General features: G+C 26.2%; 1 pseudogene; it reads left to right on the top strand.

Annotated features, from left to right (window-relative positions):
- The first annotated feature begins 848 nt into the window (after positions 1 to 848).
- LOC143220152 (NADH-ubiquinone oxidoreductase chain 4 pseudogene) lies at positions 849 to 1,412 on the top strand (annotated as a pseudogene).
- The last annotated feature ends 17,284 nt before the right edge of the window (positions 1,413 to 18,696 follow it).

The raw sequence follows: 18,696 nt of genomic DNA on the forward strand, positions 1-18,696 counted from the left end.
AATAATTATAATTAAATTATAATATTAGATTGTTAAATAACTATAATTTGAAACATAATTTATTTACTAATTATATGTTTATTAATTATGTTATATTAATTTATTTAAATCTATGAATATTAAATAAATATTTATTAAATATAGTTTGTTAATTATTCTATTTATTTAAGGATACAATATCTATAAATAAAAATTTTTTTTTAATATTAATAGGTTTATTAATTATTTAATTTATTTAGTGATACAAATCCTATAAATATTATGTTAAAATAATTTTAATATTTACAGGTTCATTAATTATTTAATTTATTTAAGAATATAAAATCTATAAATATTATAACTTATTTTAATACTTTATAGGTTTATTAATTATTTAATTTGTTTTAGAATATAAAATCAATAAATATTACAATTTATTTTAATATTTTATAGTTCTATTAATATTATTTATAGGTTTATTAATTACTTTATAATAATTTATTTAAGGATATAAATATTTAAAAATTTCTGACATTAATAGGTTTATTAATTATTTAATTTAATTAGTGATAGAAAACCAATAAATATTAAATGAATATGGATTATTAATATTTATAGGTGTATCAATTATTTAATTTAATTAAGAATATAAATTCATTAAATTATAATTTATTTTAATATTTTATAGTTTTATTAATATTATTCATTTCTAGGTTTATTAATTATATTTTGCAATAATTTATTTAAGGATATAAATATTATAAAATTTTTAATGTTAATGGCTATTAAATTAGTTATAGTAATTTCCTTAAAATCTATAAATATTAATAAATATAACTTATTTAATTATTATATGTTTAGATATATATATGATACACTCTTGGTTATTAGAAGCTCATGTAGAAGCACCTTTTTATGGTTCAATAATTTTAGCATCAATTATCTTAAAATTTGGAAGTTATGGATTATTACGATTAAAATTGACTTATAAATACTATTTTTTTAAAATAAATAATTATATTTGAACAATTTGAATTTCAGGTATATTAATTTTCAGAATTATATGTTTAGGTCAGTTAGATATAAAATTAACTATTGCTATTTCTTCCATTATTCATACGAGAATAATGTTAATAGGAATAATAACTTTTTCTAAATTATGTATTTATGGTAGATATATAATAATAATTTCTCATGGATTAAGATCATCTGGATTATTTTATTTAATTGAAACAGTTTATAAACAAACATATAGACGTTTATTAATAATTAACCAATGTTTAATTAATTTAATACCTTCAATATCTTTAGTGTGATATATATTATGTTCTTCAAGTAGATCTGCTCCTTTTTCAATAAATTTAATTAGAGAAATTTTTTTATTAGTAAGTTTAATTTATAAATATAAAGTTTTATTATTAATATCATTTTGATATTACTTATTAAGATTTAATTATTCAAATTACTTATTTTCATTTATTAATCATGCTAATTATTATTTTAAATTTAACTTATTAAATGGTAAATTAATTAATTATTTCACTTTCATAATACATTGAATTCCTTTAAATATTTATGTTTTTATTTAATTTTAATTTTAATTTAAATAATTATAAAATATTAATTTTAAAAATTAGTATTATTAATAAAATATTAATTTTAATTATAATTAAATTATATATTTACAGAATTTATTTACTTTTTTTAAGTTTATTTGTTTTAATTTTAAATTTTTATTATTTATTAATTAATAATATCATTATTGTAGAATGAAATATTTTTAGATTGAATTCTATAAAATTTAATTTTATAATTTATTTAGGTTCAAAAAGAATAATATTTTTATTTTTAGTATCATTAATTAGATCAATAATTTTATTATATAGAATTGGTTGTACAAATTTAGAAAATTTTTTAATTAAACGATATTTTTGTTTAGTAATATTATTCTCAATTTCTATATAATTTTTAATTATTAGTTTTAATATATTAACTATTATAATTGGTTGAGATGGGTTAGGAATAATTTCTTATCGGTTTAATTAGTTGTTATCAAAAAAATAAGTCTTTTAATTCCGGAATATTAACAATTATTTCTAGGTGATTGTACTTTATTAATATTAGTTTCTATAATAATAGATAATATATAATAATATTTGGTAGATGAAATTCATTATTATATAAACTTAATAATTTAATAACAATTTTATTTATTATATTAATTTTTACTAAAAGGGCACTCATTCCGTTTTGTACATGATTACCAATAGCTATAATATCTCCAACACCAGTTTCATCTTTAGTTCATTCTTCAACATTAGTAACAGCAGGTGTATATTTAATATTTCGCTATTTAGAATTATTGGAAATAAATTATATAAATTTTATTTTATTAATTTCTAGATTAACAAAATTATGTTCAGGTATTTCTGCAAATTATGAATAAGATATTATAAAAATTGTTTCATATTCAACTTTTAGTCAATTAAGTTTTATAGTTTGAATTATATCTTTAAACTTAAAGGATTTAGCTTTTTTATATTTATTTATTAATTCAATATTTAAATCTTTAATATTTGTATGTGTAGGAAGATACATTCATTATTGAAATAATAACCAAATTTAAAACTTTTTACTGGAATATTTTATATTTATCCAATAAAAATATTAATTTTTATATTTTCTTTATTTAGTTTAATAGGTTTTCCTTTTTTAGTTGGATTTTATTCTAAAGATTTAATAATTGAAAATTATTTTATTTCAAAAATAAGTTTATTTAGGAATTTTAACTTAATTATTAGAACAATATTAACTATTATATATTCTTTTCGAATTATAATAAATTTATTAAATAAAAATTTAAATTTAAATTTAATTTACATTAAAGATGATAGTTATTAAATTTTTGCATATTAATTATAATCATTTTTAGAATTTTTTAAGGAAAAATTATATTTAATTTAATGTTTATATTAGAAATTATAATTTTAAACTTTTTTATAAAAATATTAATTTTTAAAGTGTTTATACTAAGATTTTTTAAATATAATTTTAAATAAATTAATATTTTTAAAAAATATTACAATTTTTTATGATAACATTATAAATTTAAACTTAATTTATAAAAAATCTTATTTAAAATCGTTACAATATATTTATTTATATGAAATTATATTTGAAAAGGTTATAATATAATTAATTGCAAGTAAAGTTATATTGTTATCAAATGTTGGAAATAATCGCGGTCGATAGAAACCGGCCTTAGGGCAGCGACGCCGGCGCGACCTACCGGGGGCCTTTTGTTGGATGCTCGCCCCCTTACCTTTTTTTGTCTTCTTGCGACTTCGGCTATCACAGCGTGAACACGTGCGTAGGCGATAGGTATTATAAAGCGATAATAAAGTTAACATCAAATAAAATCAATATTTATTTCAATTTAAAAATTTATAATATTATTAATTTTTATATTTTTATATTTTTATTATTAATTTTTTTAATTAAATTATTTATTTATTTATTATATGTATATTAGAAACAATAATATTATAATTTTTAATTATAAAGTTAGAAGCTTTATTTGTTTTTATTTCATTAAATATTTGAATAGCTTATAAAAAGAGTATAATATTGAAAATATTAAAGAAAATTTTTAATTTCTTAAATATTTTTTTTATATTTAAAATAATTTTTTATATATTTGATTTCACAAATCAATATTTTTATAAAACTATTTAAGTTTTATTAATATAATCAATTTAAATATTCATTTTCTCATTTAATTAATAAAATAATAAATATAGAAAATAGAAAAAAAGAAATTAATAATTCTATATAATAATCATCTATATTATTTAATATAAAAATAACTGGTATTAATACAATAATTTCGGCATAAAGAATAAAATATTAAGGATATTGTATAAAAAGGAAATGAAAATGGTAAAATGGCTTTAGAAATTATATTGAATCCACATTCAAAAGATAACTTTTTTTCTCATTTATTATTAAATATTATAGGAAATAAAAAATTATGAGAAAATAAAATTAATGAAACTAATATTACTAATAAATATAAATAAATAAAATTTATTATAATAAGTATTTTATATATAATAATTTTATAATAATTATTTAATTCGAAATTAAATTTATCTATTTATACTATATATGGTAAATTATATCTAATAAATATAATATGAAATATAAAAATAATCATATTAAATATTCAAAATGTCAATAACAAATTGGAAATTGAAAAATAATATGATGAGATTTTGAGGAATGATTAAATTTTAATCGTAAAAATGTATAAAATAATATAATTAATCCAATTAATACATGAAATCCATGAAATCCAGTTTTTGAAAAATATAATGAACAAAAAACCCTACCATTAATTGTAAAATGTGAATAAATATATTCAAATAATTGAATTGTTAAAAATAGTATACCTGAAATTAATGCATAAATTAAATATATAATTGATTTTTGAAATTATATTTTAATATATAATTATAACATATTGAAAGAGTAAATCCTGAAGAGATTAAAATAATTGACTTAGACGATCATATATTTATAATTTCAATTGAGGGAGAAATATATATTTGAAAATGACGTCAAAAAAAAGAAATGAAAAATAATAATTCTGTTAAATTAAAAAAATTATACAAAATTTTTAAAAATTTGTTACATAATTTGTATGATGTCCTTGATAAGATCGTTCACGAATAGTAACTCGTATTCATAAAATAAAAACTATAATTATATTATAAATTATTATTAATAATTGATAATTAAAATTGAAATATACTAAATTAATTAAATCAATTATTGAATTTATTAAATTTAATGATATTATTAAAGGTCAAGGTCTTAATGTAACTAAATGAAAAGGAAAATTATTTTTTATCATCAAATTTTAATATTCAGAATAATATAAAATTATTAATATTGAAAATACATAAGTTCGAATGAATGATATAAAAATTTCTAAAATTATTAATATATTTTGAATTGAAAAAGAAATAAAGATTAAATTTGAAAAATTTAAAATAAAATTGCCTAATCGTGTTAAATTAAATGACCAGAAATTAAGAAAGCACATAATCGAATTGTTAAAGTTAAAGGATGAATAATATTTCAAATTAATTGAATAATTATTATAAAATTTATTAAATATAAAGGTGAATTTAAAGGTACTATATGAATGAAGAATAATTTATAGGAATTAATTATTATATATAAAATTAAAGCTACTCGTAATGTTAACGATAATATTCAAATAAATGATAAATGTCTTGTTGGAGTATGTACATAAGGAATTAATCCTAAAAAATTAGTAATAAAAATATATATTAATAAATATATACAAATAATAATATTTGAATTATATTTATAAATTATAATGAATTCTTTACATAATAATTTAATGAATTTAATAAATAAAATATTAATTCAATTTAAAGTAATATAATAATTATTTAATAAAGTTATATAAAGTATAAAAGCAAAAAAGATAAATATTCAGTTCGAAATAAAATTTCTATAATTATTTAATTTAATTATTGGATCAAATATTTCAAATAAATTTATAAAATTAAAATTCATTTATTGAAATTAATTTTTAATTATAATTTAAATTAATTAATATATAATTTAAATTAGTTATTAAGTATAACAAGTTAAAAATGATAAAAATGTATAGTTCACATGAAAAAATTGGTCTTATTTGTGGAATTCATTGAAAGTAATTTTTACTATTATTGATTTAATGATCAATTCCTTTAAATGTAAGATATTTAATGATTTAAATATTTAAAAAATAATAAGGGATATTAATTTTAAATTGACAATTTCAGGTTATATATTTTAACTAATTTTTAAATTAAACTTTATTTCTAATTCATTTTATAAAATTAGTTATGGATGTTCTTTCAACAGTAATAGGCATAAATCTATGATTTATACAACCAATTTCAGAACAGTGTCCAAAATATAATCCAGCTCGTAAACAAAATAAATTAAATTGTTTAATTCGTCCTGGAATTGCATCAATTTTAACACCTAAAGATGGTACAGTTCAAGAATGAATTACATCAGTTGATGAAACTAATAAACGTATAGGTAATTTTATAGGAAAAACTAGTCGATTATCTGTATCTAATAATAGAAATTAATTTATTGATTCATATATTAATATATATGAATCAAATTCAATATCATTAAAATCAGAATATTAATAAGATCAGTATCATTGATGACCAATTGATATAATTGAGAAAAAAGGATTTAATAATTCATCAATACAATATAAAGTCCTTAAAGATGGAAAACAAATAAATAATGAAATTATTATTGTAATAATCGTTCAAATTTAATCAATTAATTGATATTTTAATAAATATAAATTTATAAATTTATTATTCAAAATACCAGCAATTAAATATGAAGTAAGAACAATAATTATTAACATAATATTATAATAAAATAATGTAAATAAATTAAATTATCATAGTAAAAGGAATTTGAATTTTGAAAAAAAAAATATATTTCATGCTGCTATTTTTAATAATAAAATTAAATTTTATACAATTGAATTTAAATTCATTGCACCCTTCGGCCATATAAAAATTTTTTAATTATTAAAATTCTACACTCATTAAATGAATGATTTAATGGAGGATAATTTATTAATCATTCTAAATATGATTGAAAAAATTTAAATAATGATAATCGTTTATAAATTATACTTTCTAAAATTAAGAATAATATAAAAATTATTCTATTTAATGGAAAAATAGAAACAATTGAAGATAACAGATTTCAACAATAATGTGAATCAGGGTAATCAAAATAACGTCCAGGTATTCCTATTAAACCTAAAAATGTTGAGGAAAAAATGTTAAATTTACTCCAATAAATATTATTAAAAATTAATATAATAATCGTTTTTTATTTAATATTTAACCAGTAGTTAAAAGATATCAGTGAATAAATCTTGAAATAATAGAAAAAACAGCTCCCATTGATAAAACGTATTGAAAATGAGCAGCAACATAATATGTATCATGTAAAATAATATCAATAGATGAACAAGATAATATAATTTCTGTTAATCCTCCAATTGCAAATAATAAAATAAAACCTAAAAATGATACAATGGAATTCTTTATTTCAAATTTTGAACCATAATAAGTTGATAATCATCTAATAACTTTAATTCCAGTAGGAACAGCAATAAGTATAGTTGCTGAAGTAAAATAAGCACGAGCATCTACATCTAATCCAGTAGTAAATATATGATGAGCTCAAACAGTAAAACCTAAAAATCCAATCCCTAATATTGCATAAATTATTCCTAAATTACCAAATACTACTTTCATGCCACTTTCATTTATAATAATTTGAGAAATTAATTCAAAGCCAGGTAAAATTAAAATTTCTGGATGACCAAAAAATCAAAATAAATGTTGATATATTACAGGATCTCCTCCTCCTATAGGATCAACGAAAGATGTATTAAAATTACGATCAAATAATGATATTGTAATAGCTCCTGCTACTGCAGGTAAAGATAATAATAACAAAATTATTGTAATAAAAAGAGATCAAGGATATGAAGGTATTTGATCTAAATCTGATCTAAGATTTTTTATTAATATAATTGTAGTTATTAAATTTGTGGCCCCTAAAAGTGTTGTAATACCAGATATATGTAAATAAAGAATTGTAAAGTTTACAGAAGGAGTTGAATGAAAAATATAATTAGATAAAGGTGGACATACAGTTCAACCAATTTCAGATATAAAATTAAAAATTCTCCTAGTAATAATAATGATAATGAAGGAGGTAGTAATCAATATCTAATGTTATTTATTCGAGGAAATCATTTATCAGGTGGTCTTAATATTAAGGGAATTAATCAATTACCAAATCTTCCAATTAAAAGCGGTACAATAATAAAAAAAGTTATTGAAAATGCATGACTGGTAATAAAAGAATTATATAATTGATCAATATTTAAAAATAATCCAGGAATTCTTAATTCTACAGGAATTAAGAATCTTAAGGAGGAACCAATTATTCCTGATCATATAGCTAATATAAAATAAAGAATGCCAATATCTTTAAGGTTTGTTGATGTTAATCACTTAATTAAAATTAAAATTAAAATTTACTTTTAATTTTGAAAAATAATTGTTTTTAATTTAACTTAAAATTTTTATAGTATTAAAAAATTTTTTAATTTTGATTAATAAATTTACAATTTATTTCTTTTATCAGACATAATACTTTTTATATTTGTTAATTTTTAGTTATTGTTTAAGAAACATTAAATTGCAAATTTAAAATTATATAAATAAAATATATTAAGTATTCAATTTTCATAATATATAAAATACAAATACTATTAAAATGTTAAATATTGAAGAAAATAAGATTAAAAAATTAAACTTAGAATTAAAATTAATAAAAAATTTAAAGAAAATTTATATTTACAAACAAAATTATTATAATTTTTATGTAACAATATAAATAAATATTTCTAATTAATAAAATTAGAAGTCTAATAAATATATTATATTCAATAATATATATAAAATTTTTAATTAATAAACATTTAATAATAAGAGAAAAGAAAATTGGTAATATTAATTAAATTAATCAAATTAATAGATAAAAAATAATTAAATTATTTTTATAATTTAAAATCAAATTATTTGAATTATTATTTATAAATTTATATTTATATAATATAAATAATAATATATAAATAATTAATATATTATATAATATTAATATATAAAATTATTTTGCGTTAATATAATATACAATCATTACTATATAATTTAGTATTAAGGTTGAACGTATAATTCTTTTTTTTATATTAATTAATTTTAATGTATAAAGAGACAAATATATAATTCTAAAAATTCCAAGTAATATTATTTTATAATCTAATTTTAAAATTTAAAGTAATAAATGGTATTGAAGTTGAAGATAGAAAAATACAATTGCAATTTATTAACTCATAAGATCTAATTATTTAAAAATGAAAAGGAAATAATCCTAATTTTATTATCAATAAAATACATAAAAAATAATTTAATAAATTTTTCAACTAAATTATTTCAACCAAATTTATGAAATTAACGATAAAAATTACCAAAAAAATTCTAGAAATAATTGATATATAAAAAATCAATAAACTCGATAATTTATTACTAAAATTTAAATTAATTTTTCTAATTCCATTAAATGATACTATCTCAAAAATAAATCTCTATAAAATAATATTTCATTATAATAAAAAAAAATATAAATATAAAATTTATATTAAATATACAAAATGTATATATTTATATCTTAAAATTAATTTATATAATTTATTTAAAATTAAATTATACTATAATTTTCAAAAATAATGTTAAAATTTTTGTAACTAATAATAGGCAATAATTTTTCATAAATATCTTATCAAAATATTCCTTTTATTAGTAATATTATTATATATATATATATATTTTAATGTAAAAGCATATAAAATTTTAAATCTTAAAGAATTAATTAAATTGATAAACATATATATAATAAATTATTATAAATAATTAATAAAACTTTAAAATATTAAAATAAATTATAACTGTCAATATTTATAAATCTGCAATTTTAAATAAATTATTACAAAATAATTAATAAATCTATAAATATTAAAAGCAATTTTCATTTAATATTTATGAGTTATATATCCTTAAATAAATTAAATTAATATACTTATGAAATATTAAAATAAATAATTTTTAACATTTATTGGTTTTGTATACTTAAATATATGAAATAACTAATAAGCCAGTAAATATTCATAATATCCTTAAATAAATGAAATTAATAGTCCTATAAAATATTAAAATAAATGATTTTTAATATTTATAGGTTTTGTATCCATAAATAAATTAAATAATTAATAAACCTATAAATATTAATAAAATATATTTATTTAATATATACAGGTTTTATATCCTTGAATAAATTAAATTAATAAACCTATAAAATATTAAAGTAAATAGTTTTTTATATTTTATAGGTTTTGTATCCTTAAATATATTAAATAATTAATAAACCTATAAACATTAATGAACTATATTCATTCAATATTTATAGGTTTTATATCCTTACCAAATTAATGAACCTACAAAATATTGAAATAAATTATAATACTTATAGATTTTGAATTCTTAAATAAATTAAATAATTAACAAACGAATTAATATTAAACAATTTTTAATATTTATAGGTTGTGTATACTTAAATAAATTAAGTAAATAATAAACTTCATTAAATAAATATTTATTTAATACTCATATATTTTAAATAAGTTATTACAAAGTAATTAATAAACGTATAAATATTAAGTAAATCACATTTTGAAATGCAATTACTTAATAAACTAATATTATAATTTAATTATAATTATATTCTACTCAACTAAAATAACATAAAATTAATTATTTACACTACTAAAATAGTATAAAATTAATTATTTATAATAAATTAATTTATACTACTCGACTAAAATAGTATAAAATTAATTATTTATAATAAATTAATTTATGCTACTCGGCTGAAATAATATAAATTTTATTATTTATAATAAATTTATTTATACTACTAGACTGAAATAGTAAAAAATTAATTATTTATACTACAAGAATAGTGTAAAATAAATTATTAAATATATATTTCATTTAAAATATTATTATATAATATATCGATATATTATGAATCTATATGCTTAGTAATCAGCTTATTTATATTTTAAATTTAATATAATTTGTCAACAGCAGATAATTTCAAAAGGACAGATGTTCATATTATATATGCATTAAAATTAGCTCACCACAATGCTAGTCGAAAGTATCAATAGAGCAAATTTTACACAATAAAATTTGTCATCAGTAGAAAATTTCAATAGAACAAATTTTCATATTATATACGCATTAAAATTAGCTCACCACAATAGTAGTCGAAAATATCATTAGAGCAAATTTTACACAATAAAATTTATCAACAGTAGAAAATTTCAATAAAACAAATTTTCTTATTATATATGCAATAAAATTATCCCACCACAATACTAGTCGAAAATATCAATAGAGCAAACTTTACACAAACAAATTTATTAGCAGTAGAAAATTTCCATAGAACAAATTTTGATATTATATATGCAATAAAATTAACTCACAACAATACTAGCCGAAAATATTAATGGAACAAATTTTATACAATAAAATTTGTCAACAGTAGAAGATTTCAATAGAACAAATTTTCATATTATATACGCAATAGAGTTAGCTCACCACAATACTAGTCGAACCAGGTAGTCCGCGTCTGAACCCGCTGATCAGTATTGGCATTCGACACGCAATTTCATGGTATGAATATTAATTATCAGAATCAAACCGTTGTAGAACGTTGCCTGTTTGTATATAGTCTAACTTTTTACCGAAGGCCCTACTTTCGGAGAAGCTAACCCGCTGCATCGAGATTATGTCTTCGTGTTTAGAGAAGCATATTAGCATACACTTTAGACACGGGCACATTAATTTCATGTATGAATTCTTAGATTGAGTGTTAAACATATCGAGAAATTTGTCACCTTCCCAGAGCGCCGAACGGCCATGTCAATATATTCACGAATCCTGCGATTCCGAAAGTCGAACGAAGTATTCCGGGTGCAAATATGCTGAGCATTATTGGCAATAGACACCTTCATTCACGGTTTGAATATCGAAGTACGTAGCCACGCCGTCGTAGAACATTATCAGTTCGTATAATGTCACTATTTTCACCGAATATCTTACCTTTCGAGTTCCTATCATGCTGTAGCGAGTGTCATGCATAGTGCTCACGGAAATAAATTAGAAGACATTTTAGCAGACAGAAACCTTATTTTTATCTATGAATCGAATAATCGAGTGTCACGTCACTCGGGAACGACCCCACCTTCTCTGGCAATGAAGCCGCGAACAGTATTGGCATTGGACACATTAATTCGCTGTATGAATACTAAGGTAGTGAATCAAACCGACGGCGAACATTAACAATTCGCATTAAGCTATTCCTTCTACCGAATCCCTTTCCTTCCTAGAACCTGACACGTTGTAGCTAGTGTCACGCTCATTGTTGGAGGAAGCGAATTAGTACACACTTTAGCAGACGAACTCCACAATTTTGTGTATAAATATCAACGTCGAGAGTCAAACCGTTCGAGAATGTTACCACCATCTGTGAGAGACGAACGGCTAACGCAGTAGCTTCACCTGTCCTGTGAGTCCGAAAGTCGAACCAGGTATTCCTGGAGTAAATCCACTGAACAGTATTGGCAATAATAACCTTAATTGACGGATTGCATGTTATGGAAGAGCGTCAAACTGTTCATGGGCGATACAAATTGGTATAAAGCAAAAAGGTTTTTCGATGAAATTACCCACCGAATATCTAACCCGCAGTATCAAGAATATACATGGTGTCCAGAGGGACGAATTAGTATACATTTCAGTGACTGGCACCGTATCTCCTGACCATGAATTGGAAGGTCCTGGGTCAAACCGTTCGAGAACGATATCACCTTCGTTCAGAATCGACCGGCTAAATCAATACCTCCAACTATCCCGTGATTCCGTGTGTCAGAGCAGATATACTGCACCTAAATCCGCTGTACAGTATTGGCATTAAATACTCTATTTCACGGAATAAATATTAATGTACAGATGGAAACCGTTGTAGAACGTTTCATATTGCAATTGTAACAAACTTTTTACTGAAGTTCTTACCTTGCCAGAAGCTAACCCGCTGTATCGACGGTATTACTTCGTACTCAGTGATGCGAATTAGTATACATTTTAGTTACGGCTCCTTATTTACATATACGGATAGAAAAACCAAGAGCAAAGCCTTTCGAGAAGGTTACCGCCTTCTTTAAGTGTCGAACGGCTAAGTTATCAGCTTCACCTCTCCTGTGATTTCAAGCGTCAAACCAGGTAGTCCGCATCTATACGCGCCGTACAGTATTGGCATTAGGTAATCAATTTCACGGTATAAATGTTAAAGTACAAAGTCGCAAGGTTTTTCAACGTTACATATTGCTATATAGTCAAACTTTTTACCGAAGGCCTTACTTTTTCAGAAGCTACCCCTCTGTATCGATAGTATAACTTCGTGTTCCGAGAAAGAAGTAAGTATTAATTTTTGCGTCGGGCACCTTAACTTCATGTATGAATTAGAGGATCGAGGGTCAAGCAGTCCGAGAATGTTACCACCTTCTGTGAGAGACGACCGGCTAAGTCAATTGATTCACCTATACTGCTACTCCGATAGTCAATCCTGGTATTCCGGGAGTCTGTCCGGTGTACACCATAGACGGTGGAAATCTTAATTCACGGTACGAATATTAAAGTACAGTGTCAATCCGCTGAACATCGTTACCAATTGGTATAGCGAAGTACTCCATACCGGATTCCTTACCTTTCAGGAACATAACCCGCTGTATCAGGGGTCTAACTTCGTTTTCAGGGAAACTAATGAGAACACATTTTAGTGACGGGCACGTTAAGTAAATGAATGAATTAGAAAATCGAGTGTCGAACCGCATGAGAACGTTTCCTCCTTCCTTGACTGTCGCAGAGCTACGCCAATAGCATCACATATTCTGCGATTCCGAGAGTCAAACTAGGTATTCCGGGAGTAATTCTGCTGAACAGTATTGGCAGTTGACATCTGAATTCACGGTTTGACTGATAAGGAAGAACGCTAAACTGTCTCAGGGCGTTACCAATTGGTATAACGTCTAACTTATTACCGAAGGCGTTGCCTTTCACGAACCTCACCCGCTATATCAAGAGTATAACTTCTTGTTCCGAGGAAGAAAGTTGTTTTCAATTCACTGATGTGCACATTAACATCATATCTAAATTAGAAGATCGTGGGCTTTGCCTCTCGATAACGTTACCACCTTCTGTGAGAGACGGACGACTAAGACAACAGCTTCATCTATCCCGTGACTCAGAGAGTCAAACCAGGTATTCCGGGAGGACGTCTGCCGAAGAGTTTTGGCAATAGTCACCATAATTCGCGGTTGGACTATTAAAGTAGATTTTCAAACCGATTGAGAGCGTTACCAAATGGTATCAAGTGAAACACTTTACTGGAGTCCTTACCTTCGGCGAACCTCACCTTCTTCATAGAGAGTATAAGTTCATGTTGAGAGAGAGGAATTAGTATTCATTACAGTGACGGGCACCTTAACTTCATGTATGAATTAGAAGATCGATGGTCAAACTTTCGAGAATGTTTCCGCCCTCTTTACTGTTCGAACAGCTAAGTCAATAGCTTCACCTATCCTGAGATACAGAGAAGCAAACCAGGTATTCCTAGAGTCAAACCAGGTATTCCGCGAATAAATCCGCTGAACAGTATTGGTTATGGACACCATAAATCACGGTTTGAATATTAACATATATCGTCAAACCGTTTGAGATCGTTACCAATTGTTATGAAATCAAACGTTTTACCGCCGATCTTGCCCTTCGAAAATCTAAACCGCTGTATCGTGAGTATAACTTCGTGTTCTGAGACAGGAATTCGTATCCATTTCAGTGACGGTCACCTTAACAACATGTATGAATTAGATGATCGATGGTCAAATCGTTCGGGAATGTAATTAGCATCTTTGAGAGTGGCACAGCTGTGTCAATAGCTGCACCTTTCTTGATATTCCGAGTGTCTAACCAGGTATTCAGGGAGTAAATTCGCTGAGCAGTAATGGCAATAGACGCCTCAGTTCACGTTATGAACAATAAAGTAGGGAGACGGTCCATTCGAGTACGTTTCCAATTGGTATACTGTAAAGCGGTTTACCGAAGACCTTACTTTCCGCGAACGTAACTGGCTGTATCGAGAGTGCAACTCCGTCCTTAGAGATACAAATTAGCACACATTTTAGCGTGGAGCAGTTTAATTTCATGTATGCATCACATGATCGAGAGTCAATCAGTTGGAGTGTCGCACAGTGCTAAGTCAACAGATTCACCTACCCTGTGATACAGAGAGTCTCATATGGTAGTCCTGGAGAAAAGCTGCTGAACAATTTTGCAATGAACACAATAATTCACGGTATGAATATAGAAGTAGAGAGTCAAGCCTACGGAGAAAGTTAGAAATTCGTAAATAGTCATTCTTTATACCCAACACTTTACCTTCCGTGAACCCAACCCGCTGCAGCGCTTGTGTTGCTTCGTTTCCACATGATGTGATTCGAACAAATTTAAGCCGAAGAACACATTATTTTCATTCATATGTAGGAATATCGAGCGCAAGCCGTGCGAGAACGTTACCACCTTCCTTGAGTGTCGAACAGCAATGTCAATAGCATCACCTGTCCTGTGATTCCGAGAGCAAAACCAGGATGTCAGGGATTGAATTCGCTGATACGTATTGCCGGTGGACATATTAATTCACTGTATGAATGTTAATGTAGTGCGTCAAACTGATGAAGAACGATACCGATTGGTATAAAGTCAAACGTTTTGCCGATGGCCTTACCATCCGAGAACCATACCTGCTACATCTAGAGTATAACTTCGTGTTCTGAGGAAGAAAGTTGTTTTCAATTCAGTGATGTGCACATTAACATCATATCTGTATTAGAAGATCGTGGGTTTAACCTCTCGATAACGTTCCCACCTTCTGTGAAAGATGAACTGCTAAGTCAGTAGCTTGACCCATCCTGCGATTCCGAGAATCAAACCAGATTTTCCGGGAGGAATTCCGCTGAACGGTATTGGTAATAGTGCCACTCATGCACGGTTTGTGTATTAAAGCAGGCTCCCAAGCACCAGCAGAACATTACCTGTAGGCGTAAAGCCAAACTACATACAGACTGCCTTTAGCTCCGAAGAGCTAACTCGCTGCATCGGGAGTATAACGACGTGTTCAGAGGCAGGAACTTGTAAACATTTCAGTGACAAGCACCTATATTTCATGGTTATAATTAATGGTCGAGGGTCGAACCGCTCGCGAACGTTGCCACTTTTTGAAATAAACGATCGGGTTAGTCAATATTTTCACGTATCCACCGATTGAGAGGGTCAAACAAGGTATTCCGGGTGAAAATCCGCTGTATAATATTGACATCGTGCACCCTATTTCATGGTATAAATATTAAAGTCCGGAGTCAAACCTTTGTAGGTCGTTACCTATTGACATGGAGTCAAACTATGTAGCGAAGGCCTCACCTTGTGAAAAGTTATTCCGCAGTATCGAGATTGTATCTTCGTGTTCAGAGGGCAAATTGGTATACATTGTCGTGACGGGCATCCTTATTTCATGTATGAATAAAACAATCGCCAATCAAACCCGTCGAGAACTTACCCACCATCTTTGGGAGTCGGACGGATAAGTCAATAGGTCCAACTATCCTGTGATTCCGAAAGTTATACCAGATATTCCGGGAGTGAATGCCCCGCCCAGTATTGGCAATAAACACCTTAATTCTTGGAATGAATATTAAAGCAGACCGTTATACCAATGTAGAGCGTAATCTAATTGTACAAAGTTATACGTTTTTCAAATGATCTCACGTTTCTAGACGCTGACAGTCTATATCCGGGGTATTACTTCGTGTTCAGAGAAGCAAATTAGTGCACATTTTGGTGGCGAGCACCTTAATTTCACTCATGAATTAGAAGATCGATGGTCAAGCCGTTCATGAACGTTACCACCTTCTATGCGAGTCGAACAGCTGAGCCAATAGTTACACCTAAGCTGTGATTCCAATGGTCAAACCACGTATGCTCCAGTAAATTCCATGAAAATTATATTCAATTGAAACCTTACCTCACGGTATGAATGCTAAAGCAGATCGTCAAACCGTTGAATAACGTTACCCTACTCGAATAGCAACAAACCAGTTACCGAAAGCTTTCCCTTCCGAGAAGCTATCCAGCCGCATAGAGAGTATAACGTCGTGCCGAGGGAAACACATGTGTATGCATCTTAGTGTAGTGCACCTTACTTTCATGTATGAATTACTGGATCGAGAGTCAAACCGTTGTAGAACGTTACCACCTTTTTTGCTGGTCGCACAGCTAAGTCAATAGCTCCCCCAAACCTGTGATGGCGAGACTCAAATCAACATTTCTGGGAGTAAATAGGCTGAACAGTATTGGCATTAGACACCGTATATCACAGCTTGAATATTAAAGCAGAGCGCTAAACCATTTGAGAACGATACTAACATGTATCGAGTCAAACAATTACCTGCGTTGAATCTGACCCGATGTATCGAGAGTATATTACCGTGCTCTGCGGGACGAATATGTAGACATGTTAGTGACGCGCACCTTAATTTCATGTATGAATTAGAAGGTCGACGGTCAAACCGTTCGAGAAATTTGCCACATTCTTCGAGATTCGGGCGACTAAGTGAATAGCTTCACCTATCCTGTGATTTTGAGTGTCTAATCAGGTATTCCCGGTGAAAATGCCCTGTACAGTATTGGCAATAGACACCTTAATTCGTGGATTGAATATTAAAGTACAGTGTCAAACCAATGTAGATCGTTACAAATTGATATGAAGACATCGTTTTTCCCGAAGGGCTTACCTTCCAAGAAGCTAACCCGCTCTATCGAAAGTATTACTTCGTGTCCGGGTAAGAACAATAGTATTCATTATAGGGACGGGCACCTTAATTTCACACATCAATTATAAAGATCGAGTGTCGAACAGTTCGAGAACGTTACCACCTTCTTTGAGGATCGAACGGCCATGACAATAGCTACACCTATCATGTTAATCCGAACGTCAAACACGGTATTTCGAGAGAAAATCCGCTAAAGAGTATTGGCATTAGTCACCTTATATCACGGCTTGAATATTAAAGCAGTGCGAAAATCCATTTGAGAACGATTGCAACTTGTAGCGAGTCAAACAGTTTCCGAAATCCTTGCCTGTGGTGAATCTAACCCGCTGTATCGAGGGTATAGCACCATGTTCAGTGGGACGAATTCGTACACGTGTTAGCGACTCGCATATTAATTTCATCTATGGATTAGATAATGGAGGGTTAAAACGATCGAGAACGTTAGCACCTTCTACGGAATTCGAACGGCTATGTTAGTAGCTTCACGCATCCTGGGAGAACGCGAGTCAAAATAGGTACGCCGAACGTAAATGCCCCGTAAAGTATTGGCAATGGACACCGCAATTCACGGTTTGAATATTAAAGTAGGGAAGTACACAATTTGAGAAAGTTCCCAGTTGATATATTGTCATAGGGTATACCGAAACCTTTGCCGTCCGACAGTCTAACCCGCCATATTGAGAGTATAACTTCGTGTTTTATAGAAACACATTGGTATAAATTTTAGTGGCGGCACCTGAAATTTATGTATGAGTTGGAATATCGATCGCCAACCCGTTCGAAAACATTACAGCTCTCTTTCACGGCGGAACGGCAATGTCAATAGCTTCATCTATCCTGTGATTCCGAGAGCCAAACATGGTATTCCGGGTTTAAATCCACGGACACGTATTAGCATGAGGCACCTTACATCACGGAATGAATATTAATGTAGGGAGTCCAACTGTCAGAGAACATTACCAATTGGAATGTAGTCTATCTATTTACCCAATTCCTTACATTCCGAAAACCCA

Source organism: Lasioglossum baleicum, unplaced genomic scaffold (genome assembly GCF_051020765.1).
Source record: "Lasioglossum baleicum unplaced genomic scaffold, iyLasBale1 scaffold0266, whole genome shotgun sequence".
Classification (NCBI taxonomy): domain Eukaryota; kingdom Metazoa; phylum Arthropoda; class Insecta; order Hymenoptera; family Halictidae; genus Lasioglossum; species Lasioglossum baleicum.